This window comes from Diceros bicornis, chromosome 24 (assembly GCF_020826845.1).
Source record: "Diceros bicornis minor isolate mBicDic1 chromosome 24, mDicBic1.mat.cur, whole genome shotgun sequence".
In the NCBI taxonomy this organism is placed as follows: Eukaryota; Metazoa; Chordata; class Mammalia; order Perissodactyla; family Rhinocerotidae; genus Diceros; species Diceros bicornis.
This window is the reverse complement of record NC_080763.1, coordinates 27083273-27097693: the sequence shown is the minus strand read 5'-3', so window position 1 is coordinate 27097693 and position 14421 is coordinate 27083273. Positions and strand designations below refer to the sequence as shown.

Sequence of the window (14421 nt, the reverse complement as noted above, 5' to 3'; positions counted from 1 at the left end):
GTACTGTTATCTCTGTATTACAGAATACAAAGAACCTACCTATCTACAAAGTATGGAGCCAAGACCTTAACTGAGGCATTCTGATGCAGAATCCAGGAATGTTCTACTGCCTACACTGATTTCCTTCACTCATCTTTTTGTGGTCAATAATAACTATAATAAGAGCTAACGTATAACACCTATCATGTGCTGATTAACTGTTCTAAGTGTTTTTTGTATATTTATTCATTTTAATCTTCCATGATCCCCATTTTACAAATGCAGAAACTGAGGTACAAAGAGATTAAGTGACGTGCCTAATGTCATACAACTAGAGCGAGGATTCAAATCCAGCCACTTGGGCTCCAAGGTCTGTGTTCTCAACCACCATTCCATACTATGTCCTAATGATTAAAAGAGGGTAGTTTGGTGAGACTAGAAGAGTGCTTTTGTATACTCAATGGATTTGAGTGTGATATACATCTTGAACATGTGACCACATCAGTACAATTACAATCATGTGCAATGACAAAATATTCAATGCATAAATTAGAATTAAGAGCCAAGGAAGTGACTGATACACAAGTTCAGCAGAGAAAAGAAAGGTAGGAGGGATGGTATTGATCTAACCAACACACTTTTAGATAATTCTTTCAATTAAAAAGAATTTGTGGACTGTCACAGACGAGAGGAAACTAAGGAGACATGAAGAGTAAATGAAATGTGGTGTCTGGATAGGATCCTGGAACATACAAAGAACATCAGTTGAAAAACCAGGAAAATCTGAGTAGAGTCTGCAGTTAATAGTATTGTACAAACGATAGTGTCTTAGTTTGAATAAATGTACCATGGTGATGTAACATGTTAACATCAGCAGAAGCTGGGTGAAGGGTATAAAGGAACTCTCTCTACAATCTTTGCAACTTTTCTGTAAATCTAAAATTATTTCAAAATAAAAAATTTTAAGAAATTATTTGTAGGTAAAGTGTATTTCAGACTACATTTGTAAACTGTTTCTCCCCAAAGTGACAACTTCAATCCCTATTTTTCTAAATATTTGATTCTTTTCTATCTGTGTCTTTCATAGATTATCCTTCTCCATCCTTTGCATGAAAGATACATCTTAATGATATTCTCTGACCTTCCTTCGTGCAAGGCCTCTAGAAAGCTGGCTTGGGAGGGTGATCTTGTTTGATGAAACTGAAACTCACTTCTCCCTTCTGTTGCTTCTCCGTATACAACCAGTTTTCAAGTTTCTGGGAGATTATTTTAAATTTTGAAAGAATAGAAATAATCTTCCCAGAGTTCCTGACCCTTAAGTGTAGCCATTTCTCAAATAAAACAGGAGGTTAATACAGCAGAATCCATTAGGCGAAGAGAGAGATTATTCACTTTTACGTCAGGACACAAATCACTTGATGTTGTAAAGAAAGGATTTTGTTTTGTTTTAGGTAAACCATTTCATGCTCAAATATAGTCAAATCTCAAAAAAAAAAAAAAAAACCTTGTAAGAGAATTAATGTCAGGCATCAAGTATATGTTTAATACATACGCAGTAAGTTTGCAAAACATTTATTGAGCACCTATTGTGACACAAGGATGAACAGGCCTGGAAGCCCATCTTTAAGGAACTTGTAGTGTGGCAGAGGGGACTGGATAAGAAAGCAAATTATGACACTTAGACACTATCCCTTTTGTCTAAGCTTTTGTCATTCAATATAGAGCAAAAATTTCCCTTTCTAACTAACATAGACTTTGTGAAAAAAATTTTTCAAACACAATGCTAACACTCACCTTATAATTTTAAGCTTAGTAACGATATACTTTGTATAACAAAATTCCATTAGAGATTTCAAGGAGTGAAGAGGCTCTGAGTTTATATCCTAAACCACCTTCCAAAGTAATATTGATGGAAGGAGTAGCCACTTTTTACAGTCCAAGAAAGCATGATAGATGATAGCTGGAGTAACAGTCACACTCATTCATCCCATATGGAGTGTATTTCAGGCCTCATTTGCCAACTGGCTTCAGGACAACTTGAATCCCTATTTTTTTCTAAGTATTTGACTCGTTTTCTATCTACATAGCTAAGCTGGAAGGCATATCTCATTTGCTGAAATGTTTTTGGATGCTTGCCCAATGGAAGATTTTAGCACACATCTCTCAAGGAGACATTGTCACCACTGTAGCTCTGTCCACTTCTGGAGGCACTGTTCTGGGCTAAAGCCTTTCTGTAAATCTCTAAATCCTTTCTGAATGTACAGCTTTTAAGCTTTCAGATTCTATTCTCTTGCCTTGAATTGTCTGTTGTACTCATTAATTACCTTTTTGTGGAAGAGAAAAAAAAAAGAAATCTCTCTCAATTTCCCTAAAGCCCCAGCCCTTTCTTAGGATTCACCAAGAAAAGCAATTATCTTTTTGAACGGTATTGATCTGTCTGGACATTGCCTCCCAGTGGATCATCCATTTAGTTCTGGAATTTAAAAATCCTCACAGTGCCAACCTCTGTGTCACCACCTGAATTAATGTCCATTCCTCATCTGCTGGCACCCACCATTGGTCAAGTTCTCTACCACATTAAGCTGTCTCATACTGGCATCTCACTCACGAAGGAAAATTGTTTGGTGTTCATGTTGTACATGTTTTTGGCGTTTCTTCACTTAGCACCATTTAATACCATAAGCTTTACTAGCCAACAAATCTCCAAAACTGAAAGCATTCTCAATGGGTGAAAACATATAAGATTAGTCAGTGAAGCCTGGCAGAATTTACTACGTCTCCGTACTTTCCATACATGATTGAAAAACTGTCAGGAGTATCTGGCCATAAAAAGCCAGAAATAATCTTCTGAGACTTTAAATTCACTATGCCAATAAGATTCTTTGGAAGTTTCATTGGTAAGTGTATTCTAGAAAATGATGCATTAGCATTAAAACTGTGTATCTTGCAAAGTCACTTTGAAAAGAGAGACAGCATTGGAGAATGGTGACCTATTGACAAATTCAAATGTTTTTTTTGACTTACCGATACATGAAATTATGTCTAGTGACATAATTTTTCTAGCTGATTTTTCTAGCTGATGAACTATTTTTCTCAATATTAACCTCAACTCAATATTAACATTAAATCATAAGTTTAATTGATTATTTTGGACCTTGGATATACAGGGACTCAAGAGCTGAGAATTCTGGATAGTCTTTCTGAGTTGGTAAAGCCAATTTAACAACAGCAAAAAAGTGGTACCTTCCTGATGGGGGCTGGCTAGTTCTGTAGGTGTACTAACAAGCTCCAGGAATTCACCTAAGAGAAGGCAGGGAGATGCTCACTTATTACCGGTCTGGGTCACAGTTCTTATAATCTATAATTGCCAGTTGGTTATGTCTACCAGACAAGTGGTTTTCTCCTGAAATAGAGATATCCATAATCTTAAAATGATATAAAAATAGTAAAATTTTGTCAGAAGCAATATTTAAACAGAATAAGATTCTTCTTGGTGCTCAAATATACTCTTTGACTGAATTTACTATTTACTTAGGAGAAAATATATTACCCTGCCCAAGTTACCTATTCTGTGGAAAATTTTGCCACTTGTTTAACATGCTAATTGGCACTTGGAGATAGATTCATGCCCCTCCTCACCTTTTTAAGGTCAGAAAAGCTATATCTTTACAGAGTATATCAATGCCTTGTTGCAAAAATTTTGAGAATTCTGCTAGCAATATATAATTCTCAAGATTTTCCCAAGTAAGCACAAATGGCTTCCCCAAAGCCTTGTGACTGGCTTTCTCTCTTGTTAGTAAAGGTAGGAACCATTCAGGCACATGAGTGGAAAAGCTGATAAAACAATCTCTCGGTTTCATCTCATCGCTTTCTACTCTAGTGGCCAGAATGATTTGAGCGTGCCACGGAATAGAGGAACATGGAGGCTGAGTGATTCAAGGAGCCGACTATGTAAGCATTAGAAAATTCCAGGAAAGAGAAAGAACCTGGGCATTGGCTCTAGGTACACCTGGATTTAAATCTTATCTCAGCTGTTTGCAGGCGGCAGGAACTTTGGCAAGTCAGTAACCTTTCGGAATTTTGGATTCTCAACTGGGAAATGAGGATAATAGTTCCTGTCTTTGAAATCCTTGAGGGGATTACAGGGAAAAACAAACAAAATAAAACAAAAGCACACACATACACTTATATAGATACACACCCCTCCACTACCCGTGCACTCAATAGATGCTTTATAAATAGAGGGCATTTTTATAAGAAAATAGTCACTCCACTTGAAGGATGTTTTTATCCTTATGAAGTATTCGAATTGGGTTTGTACCTCACTTGGGGCTTTCTCATGAAAGAATAATTATTAGATATTTGAAAGGGTATCTAATTGCTTTTTGTAAGGGTGTTCTTCCCTCCCAGGTTAACTTCCACCTACATTCCAACTGGAGTGAATGTTCACATTTGTGATTATCTACCTTACTCATGTAAAATGTAATAAAGAGGAAATCTAAAAAGGGCTTTAGGTAAAAAGAACTCTAAAAGGAATCTCTTGATATTTATTCTTGGGCTTTCCTTTGAGTAAAATGAGCCATGTGTCTACGGAAGGCAGTTCAATACCAATGCAGCTGCTAAGTTACACGGCCTACCTGTGCAAACTCCACAAACGATTTTTCCTTCTCAGCCAGGAAAGAGGTGTGGCTTGAGGCTTACCTGCTTGGACCGATGTGCCATTGGCATCAATTCAGGAGCATAGGAAACACATTACCCTGCACTCAAACAGAGACCCACTTTCTCTATCCAGTCCATAACGTAAGGCCATGAGCAGATAGACGAGCATGAGAGGAGAAATGTAAGGCATGAACAGCACTGAAGTTGAAGACATTCTCTGAAAGGAAAGCATGTACACACCTATAAAGAATATAATTTAATCCTGGTACAAGCAGATAGGCCAACACAACCCAACTTCCAAATTGGACGATCTTATTTGGCAACCCTGGACGTTTTATGCATTCTTTGGTAAAATATCCATTATGCCTACTTTGGTAAAATAATAAGAAGCTTTTATGTGTCAAGCATGGTCTTGTGCACATTACCTATGTGATCATATTTAATTTTCATAACAGGCCTGGAAGGTATAGATTATAAGCCCGAAGTACAGATTGGGGAAGTAACAGGAAACTACTTAGGACTCTCCCAGGAGGAAGAGATAGAGCTAGGTCAAAACCCAAGTTGTTCTGACTCTGAGGTCAAGACATTGTTGAAAAGATGCTCTGTTGACTTCCTTTGTTTATTCTAAAGGTTTTCTACTTTCTTCAAGTCTTGAAATCTCCCCTTGCTCCTGTTGCTTGCAGCAGATGACCTTAAAATTTTTTGCACAGGGAAGTTTAAGAATATCAGTCGTGAACTTCCTTGACTTTCCTCCTCTTCTCAGAGTTTCCTTGCAGTTATTCAATCCCAGCTCTCTTCTTTGCTCCATAGGAAGGATGACCAAAATTAAACCCTGTACCTTAGTTTTTCTCTCACTTTTCCCTGCGTTCTCCAGCCCCAGCTTAGTTAATTTTGTCTACCTCTTCTCCCATGCGTTGTCAGTCTCTGCCTTTGTACTGGTCCCTTCCCTTCTGCCTGGAAACATCCTTATGTCCCCCTTTACATACACATACACACCCTTGTCTCCACCCCACTACCTTGACAGAGATGACCTTTGAGTGCAACTCCTTGAGATAAGTAGGGCATACATTGTCTCCATTTTCTCATATCAAAAAACTGATTGTCACAAGTTAAGTGACTCTTATTTAAAATCTTATAGCTTTATGGTGGTAGAATTAGGACTAAATCTCAGGTCTTCTGCTCCTTAGCCCTGAGATCTCTTTCTCTATTCAGTACCAATAGCCAGTCAATGCCCATGGGTGACAATGTAAGATGGCCTCCTTCAGGTAACGTGACCTTAACAAGTTCCACTTTTCTTTTCTCTCTGGAGCATGGAGCCTGCCTTATACATGGAACAGAGCTGCCAGCCCCAGGTGCCGGGGCCCTGCTTATGATAAGTGACGTATCTCTAATTATTGCATCGCCCAGACATCGCAATCCGTCTTCCCAGGTATGAAGGCCCATTAATAACCCTCCGGGGAAGGGAGGCTGCGTCCCAGATGCAGTCCTGTCACATGATCTGCTCTCTGATACGGAGTTCCCATAATCAGAGCTAACATGCCCTCTAATGTGTCAAAACACTCATTGTTTCTCAGCCTCTCACAATATACAACCAGAAAGCAAACTCTCTTATCATTTAATAACACTCGCTGATACTGAAAGCTGGAGAAAATGGAAACACTCCAAGGGGGTGGAGAAAGCTAGTTATGTGAGGAAGCTATTAAACTTGCAACACAGGCTCTCACACAGCTGCGAGTTCAGACAGATGAACAGCTGTTAACCCTACTGCTACCACTATCCCCTGGCTGGGTAGGCTTCTGGCAGCATAGAGCCCCCATGCACAGTGAGTAGATGCTTCAGGGGAATGAGAAGAAAAAGAAAGCTACAGAGTCTGTGTTCCTGCTCTGTTAGTCGGGGTTTTGAGTCATTGTTGCCATCTTGAAAGGAAATGCATTTTGAAATGAACACCAGGTTGGGAGTCTGACCTGGGATTCAGGACTGATTTTGGCCATAAGCATACACAGGAGCCTGAGTGTATGTGTTTGTAAAGTGGGAAGGAAAATGCTTTCCTCTGTCTAGCACGAGGGTGTGTTATAAAATGAAATGCAATGATATGCGGCAAAGTGCTTTAAACTGTTAGGAGGAATTGTTAATAAAATGATAACAATAACAATAGCGAACACTTAAAGGATCCTTGGGATGGGGTCAGACAGTGTGCTGAGGGCTTTCCAGCTATCATCTCATTTAATGCTCATATCAACCCGTATGAAACTTTATTATCCTCAATTTCAACAGATGAGGAAACTGAGGCATAGAGAAGTGATGTAACTTGCCTAAAGTCACAGAGCCATTAAGTGACACTAAGTGACAGAATCAGGATTTGAACCCAGGAAGTCTGGCTCCAGAGCCTGACCTCTTGTTAATTTAATCTGCTATTAAATCAGAAGCTTTGAGTTTTAAGTTGGAGAGAGAACAGAAAAAGAGAGAGACAGAGACAGAGAACCTGTAAAGAGGGCTTAATAGACGGGAGCACAAGAGAGCAGAGATCATTTAGGCAAACAATAGTTCACAATGAAGAAAACCTAGCAACTTACTCTCTGCTTCTCCATCATCCAGAGCTCAGTCTCCAATTTGCTCAAACTTCAATTGAAACAGAACAACTGGTCTTTTCATTATGCATGGTAATCTGAGAATTCTGAGGCGTGTGTGTTACCTCCAGCTTTCTCACTAACCAACTCTGAGACCCTAAGTAGGTAGGTCTCTGGGCCTCCGTATATTCATCTCTAAAATGAGTGTTTGAACCACATAGTCTCTTAGGTAGCCTCCAGCATTTAACTGCTCATCCTGGGCTTCCTACTGGGACCTGCTGAGAATGGCGGTTTACTCTGTCAGCATGGTGATCCCATCAAAGCAGTGGTCTCCAAAGTGGGGTGGGTATCCCCAGGGGATGCCAAGGTTGGTTCACTGAGGTTATGAGGAAAAAATATTGGAACATCTATCTATCTAATCTTATCTTTTAAAAATTCTGATGTTTCTGTATGTTTTATAACATAAACAACATATAGGCATGTGTATACTCTACATAATATGTATACATATTTACAAGTGCTATATGGGTAATTTTTTTTCTAGTATGTGTAGGCAATCAAAAATGTTTGGAGACCATGGTACTAGAGAGCTAACATATTGCAGTTTGGTTTTTTTCTTCCTAACACTAAATGCTTAATAATGTTTCTTAATTTTAAACCACATAGACAGGCATAATGTTATTAATAACAATAACAACAGTAATAATATTGGTTCAAAAGCTTATGTACTATAGGAAAAAACCCATCTTATTACACAACCATAGTTGAAGCCTTGATTTTTAAAGAAAATAGTATTCTAAAGGATAGGTGCATGTATCTAATGGAAACAAGACATTCTCTGTCAGAAAAATCATCGTTTCCCCTTAAGCCTCCAGGATTATTATAACAGTATGTTAAAATACATGGAAACACATTGACAGCACCCTGTTAGCTTTCTCTACCATTTTGTCTATTTTTCTGAGTCACAAAATAGATGAAGTTCAAGTTTGAAGTAATCCTCTCCCTGGAAGTCCCTCTCTAAAATCAGATACTCACAGTAATGCCTGGGATATGATGTGTTATTCCGACCTCTCTAGTTTGGGAAGAATATTGAAATATCAGAGAAGCTACAAAGATAGACTCGAAAGAAAAAAAGGAGTACACAAAAGGCTAGAAGATAAAACATAAAAGGAGAGGTGGTGAGGGCTAAATTTATAAAGTCTGGCAAAGCAATGACTCCAAGGGACTAGATCACAGCCTATAAATACCTTTAAGGTAACAATATAATTGAAGAGAAAGAATTATTCACATTTCAGAAGATGGTATGACTGGAAGCCATGGCCTGAAGCAATGAAAAAATAAGTTTAGGTAAAATTGTCAGGAGGGGGGAATAAGAAATTCTTGACAATCTGAGGAATGGAACAGTGAAAGCAATCCCCAGAGGAAGCATTGGAAGCATTTTGGTGCAGACAGTCCAAAGCCCTTGAGCGAGAAACAGGGATTAACAATTGTGTTCCTCAATAATGTGTCACCTTTCACTCTTGTCAGATTTCAGAGCTCTCAGACACGCCCCTGAAAGGTAGCCACCTTAAGAGAAGGTTAAGTAGTCAGAGATTTGCATGAAGACTCTTAATTAGAGAATAGTCAAGAAAACTCTGAAGCACCAATATTGTAAATTTATGAATTAAAATATAAGAAAAACGTGTTATTTTATGTGTATTATATGTAATATTTTAGGAATGATATCCAACTTTTCCCAGAAAAATTAACAAAATCTTCATTTATAAATTACCATTCTGTGTTCAATATGAAGGTTCTTAAAAGAGCACAAATAAGGTGAACCACTGAGTTAAAATTATTAAATGTGTTATGCTACATAAAAATTATACACATGAAATATAAGAATATGTGAGCCACAAGTACTTCTGAGTAGGCAAATATATACCCTTAGTATAGTAATTCGAAGTCAATTTCTAAGGTCTTCTAAGCCATTAAAAATAGTTGTGTCTATGAAAATGTTTGAGAGCACTGTTTACATATAATATGTGAAGGAATGCCCCAAAACTGTTAACACAACTTCTGTGTGAGAGGAGTCACAAAATTAAATGTCTGCAGGGGTGAGGCAGGCAAAGAGACGAATGAAGAAGCTGGATGATATATGTGACAGACAGTTGGTGGAGACCAGGGTGGAGATGCCACATGGGAACACTGGCCCAGTGTAGCTGAACCTTCCAATCTTTTAAAGAGAAACTGAAAATCTCAATTTGTATAAGAAATTTCTGAGTTTTAAGATATATTTGTGTATTGGATGGGGACCAAGGGACACTAACTCGGCACATTCTCTAAACTCCTCACACTGAAGACCAAGGAAACCCCGTTCCCTGAGATTAGGAACCAGGAACAGCACGATTGGAACCAAGTGGAAGAAAACGGCTTGTTTGTGCAGTATCACCACACAACGGGGAGAGAGTAGGAAGACAAGACATCTTGCTCTTTCATCCAATGATCCAGGAAGGCAGGAGGTGCTGGAGAAACTGAAATAGCCCGGTTTTAGTTGCCCTCACACTGCTGCCCTGCACACACTCAGGAATCTAAGTGTTCATGATAGTGAGGAGGGTACAGCTGGCTCTGGCCTCGCTGGCAGTCATCAAGAAGAGCAGAAAGTCCCCCTTAGGAAATTAAATCTTCAACTCCCCTAAAGACAGAAGCAAGCAGAACTGTGACTTCTTATGGACACCCAGAGGGACTTAGTGGGAGTTTGTTTCCAGAAGCTACTGTATGAAAAGCAGTGGCTAGGTTTCCCAAGTCTAGCAGTTCTAGGTCCAAGTTTACTAGGTGGCTCTTGGTTAGCAGTAGGGGTTGAGTTCACAGAACAGTGTTTTTTAAAACACACACACAGTTTTCCTACTGTGTGAAATGAGCTGTTCTGTGTCAACCCTGTGATCTCGGCCTCCGCAGCATAGAGATGTCACTGTGCACACAAAACTTTCTGACCAGCTCATGTCACGTACAAACATGGGCACAGAATTTGAAGTCAAGTCTCCCTATTTTGTAGTATCAGTTGTTCTCTTACAGAGAGACACGAGAACTCAATCTGCATGCCTCAGAAAGAAGTTTGGTCTTCCTGCTAGGGTTGGGGTTCATGCCATAGGAGAATCCTTTGTTAATATACTATTTATACCAAGCACTCACTTTTAACAAAGAAGCCATTTGTGGAAATGCAGGGGAAAACTTTTCTTTCGTGCCTTCTATGTTCCTTCACATCGATTATATAAAGTGGGTGTTCTTGTTCCCTTTATTAAAAATTGATAGTAATTTATAAGGAGAGAGCTAATGGTAAGTTCCTGGTTCCTAAAGGGGGATCTGTTATGGTGAGTGAATAACATCTGTTATATTATATCATTATGGGGAATATCCAATTTTGGATGAAACACATTTAACTGCTCCTTGGAGAATTATTGCAAAATAACACTCTTAGAATCTCTGCAAAGACCTAGCTCAAATAAAAGATCAAGATTTAGAAAAATTAAAAGGACTTCTCTGGTTTTCCCCAGAGCTGACTTACTGTGTCTGCGTTTCAGTCCAATGTTTGCATGTATTTAACACACACACACAGCTTGGAGGAGGAAGCGCACACTCTGTGTTTTGCAGTGTTTGGGTGTGAATCAAAGGGAAACATGTGGTTCCATTCTGTTTCCTGTAGCATTCAGTTAAGGAGGGAAAAACCTAACTTATCTTGATACTATCACCACAGGGGGTGATCTTGTAAAAGATTGGGATTGGGGAGGGGAAGCCGTAGGTCAATATGTAGACATGACAGTCTAGCAGTCGTGGAAAATATACCAGAAGGGGTGTGGTCTGTTTCCCAGGGAGGGAGGGTTTTTGCTTGGTTGATTTGGGTTTCTGTCTTTTTTTTCGAGGTTAGTACTGTTTGGATATCTCTAGCGATTTGCTGTCTGTGAAATATAGATGGATGTTCTGAAGGGATCCTGTACAATTACAAAACGAAACAATAGGAATGGCCACAGTCATTTCAAAGAAACTGAGGGTGAAGATGTTATTCTTTTTTGTTTCATTTTGGTACCGAAAACAAACTAGAGTGGTTATTATGACGGTCACTGTAGAACCTCCAGCTGGTGAGATGGCCCTTTGTTCTTTTTTGATTATAAGGGTAAAAGAGGTTCATGTGGGGATTCGGGAAATAAAGAAGAGTACAAAGATGGAAACAAAAGTTTGGTGGGGATTCACCAGTCTGTTAATAAGTTAATTAAATATATACAACATCGTGTTTTCACAAAGTTCTACAGCACTCAGGTCCTGACTGCTTGTACCCACTGAGGATTCCTCCGCTAGAATGGAAGCTCCATGAGGACAGGGAGTCTGTCTATCTTGTTCACTCTTGTATCCCCAGCTCCCAGAACCTACCTGAAAGATAGTAGGAGCTGGTTGAATAAAAATAAATAAATAAATTGTTTTTCACTAAAGTAGGTTACTGATTTTGCCTGTCTGGGTAATTTTAACTTGAGAATTCTGTCCCCACCTGCCTCTCATATAGAGTTTGTTGTGTTATACTTCTTGCTATATGCCCCTGGATCTATTCCCAACCACTCAGGGAGAATTTTGTCTTTTTTTTTTTTTAAAGTAGCCGTGCTTTGTGGATAGTCAAAGACCTTCACCCACTGTGCGTTCACAGTGTCCTGGGAAACTTGTCACACCAAATTCATTTTCCTCTTTCATACTTGAGTATTGAATTTAAGCTGTGCCGTTCAGCCGTGCAACAAAGTCAGCTCCAGTATTGCTGATGTCAGTAGCAAACATAAAAGCCTGCTAACCCTAGGAATTAGGCATCAAGTCAGGGGCAAATTGAATGGAATCTGCTCCCACTTCAAGAAATGTGATTTCCAAAGGTAAAGGTCTACCTTTCATGATTTTACTATACTCTGCCACTAGATGTTAGAAGCTAATAGACCAGTGGGTGACAGCCTGGGGCTGCTGTGAAGACAGTCATATTTGATTTTAAATTAGAAATACAGAAAATTAAATACTGACTGCAGAGAGACTAAATGTGTTTCTGTATTATTTGAGATCATTTAGGGTTTTCAAGCGAGAACATTTGAAGACTTCTAATACAGCGTTATCACACAATGAAATATGAGAATGCATTTATCCAATAACCTCTGCTTGGATAGACTACATTTCAAAGATTTTTGTTAAAATTTGGGAACAAAAGTTACCTCTGAACCGCTTGGTCCACCATATTATGTGCAAAACCTCACATTAGTTCCCAAGCCATTCTGCATAGGGGTGCTCAAGAAAGAAGTTTAGGGGTAATTGAGTGCCTTAATACTGTTGAGACAAAAAACAAACACTGGGAAGCAATCAAATGTATTGTGAAACAAAGAACTTCTTTGAATCAAAAAACAAAATGACTTAGTTTCGATTTTGTATTCTGCTTTAGCCAAAATACTGTGTTCCATCCTTCTATTTCTGTTCACCATTCTTAACTGTGTGGATTTAAAAAAAAATCACAGATCTTGCTAAATTCACCATATCCAGGCTCAATACCTCAATATTTCAGCCAACTGAAACTTATATTTCAGTTTCTGTGTAGATTGCATCGTATTCACCACCAATAGTCTAGTTTTTATCCATCATGATATATATGTGCCTCTTTACCTCTTTTGCCTTCCTTCCACCCTCTTCCCCTCTTGTAACCATCAATCTATTCTCCTTATCTATGTGTTTGTTTGTTTATCTTCCACATATGAGTGAAATCATATAATATTTGTCTTTCTCTGTCTGACTTATTTGGCTTAGCATAATACTCTGAAGGACCATCCATGTTGCTGCAAATGGCACTATTTTGTCTTTTTTGTGGCTGAGTAGTATTCCATTGTGTTCCATATATACCACATCTTCTTTATCCATTTATCTATTGATGGGCACTTGAGTTGCTTCCACATCTTGGCTATTGTGAATAATACTGTGATAAACATAGGAGGGCATATATCTTTTTGAATTGTTGATTTCACGTTCTTTGGATAAATACACAGCAGTGGAATAGCTGGATCATATGGTATTTCTATTTTTAATTGTTTTAGAAATCTCCATACTGTATTCCATAGTGGCTGCACCAGTTTGCATCACCACCAGCAGTGTATGAGGGTTCACTTTTCTCTACACCCTCTCCAACACTTGTTATTTCTTGTCTTGTTAATTATAGCCTTGAATAGGTAATTATTGAAGGGAGTATATATGACATTAGAATCAAACACACCAACATTTAGTTCTCTTTCCTTCCCTTGACGTTGTGAACAAACAGTTACTTAATCTTCCGAGTCTTAGTTTCTTAATCTGTAAAATACAGGTTATCCCACCAACTTGACAGTGTTGTGAGGACTAAATGAGCTGATATATATAAAATGACTAGCAAACTGCTTGGACAAGAAATAAAACAGCAAATACAGAAGTGATTACAAAAATATGCATGCCATTGGGTAAGAATATGGGTTTATAGCCATGAAAAGTCAAGTAGTGGAGTTCATTTCCAAAAGAGTTTAGTAACCTAAGTATTACAGTTTGCATTTAAGAAAGGGCTGGATAATTATGACCATTAGTAACACTTGTGGCTATCTAAACTACGATAATGATAACGGTAATCAGATTCCATGCCTCACCACAAAAGGTGATCACTGGGATCAGGGGATTTGTTCTTTGAACTGTAGCATGACCTTAAGTCCAAACTATGTCCCTCAAAATGATGCTCCAAGGGGTGAGTTGCAAGGTCTGAGAGACACACACCAGATAAAAACATCATTTGAGGACCATAGGAAGTCATGGGATCTGCAGCTGGGTCGTCCACATTTTGGCTCTGATCTGCCATTTGCCTGATTGCTAACCCCGCTGTTGAAAACTATAACCATTTTGGCATCTCTTAGGTCTTCATTTCCAGGTCTTTAACCACAATCTCTTAGGCATCAAGAGACCTGCTGGGTGGTAGATATACCAATATTATAGGTGTACCAATATCATTATGAAAACAATCTTATTTGTTTTGTATCTGTTTCAGTGGTAATGTGAACGGTAACATTCACATGCTTTCTCCCATTTGATCTTCCCTTCAGTACTATGAGGTTGGCAGAACAGGATCTATATCTCCACCATTTACATGAGATAACTGCTGGTTGGTGGCAGTGCTAGAGCTAAACTCTAAGTCTTCTGGCTCTGAGTTAGTAAT

At 38.7% G+C, this 14421-nt stretch overlaps 1 protein-coding gene across 1 annotated transcript in view; it reads right to left on the bottom strand.

Annotated features, from left to right (window-relative positions):
* NRXN3 (neurexin 3) overlaps nucleotides 1-14421 on the bottom strand; it is a 1476736-nt gene that overhangs the window by 320752 nt on the left and 1141563 nt on the right. The window lies entirely within an intron of this gene.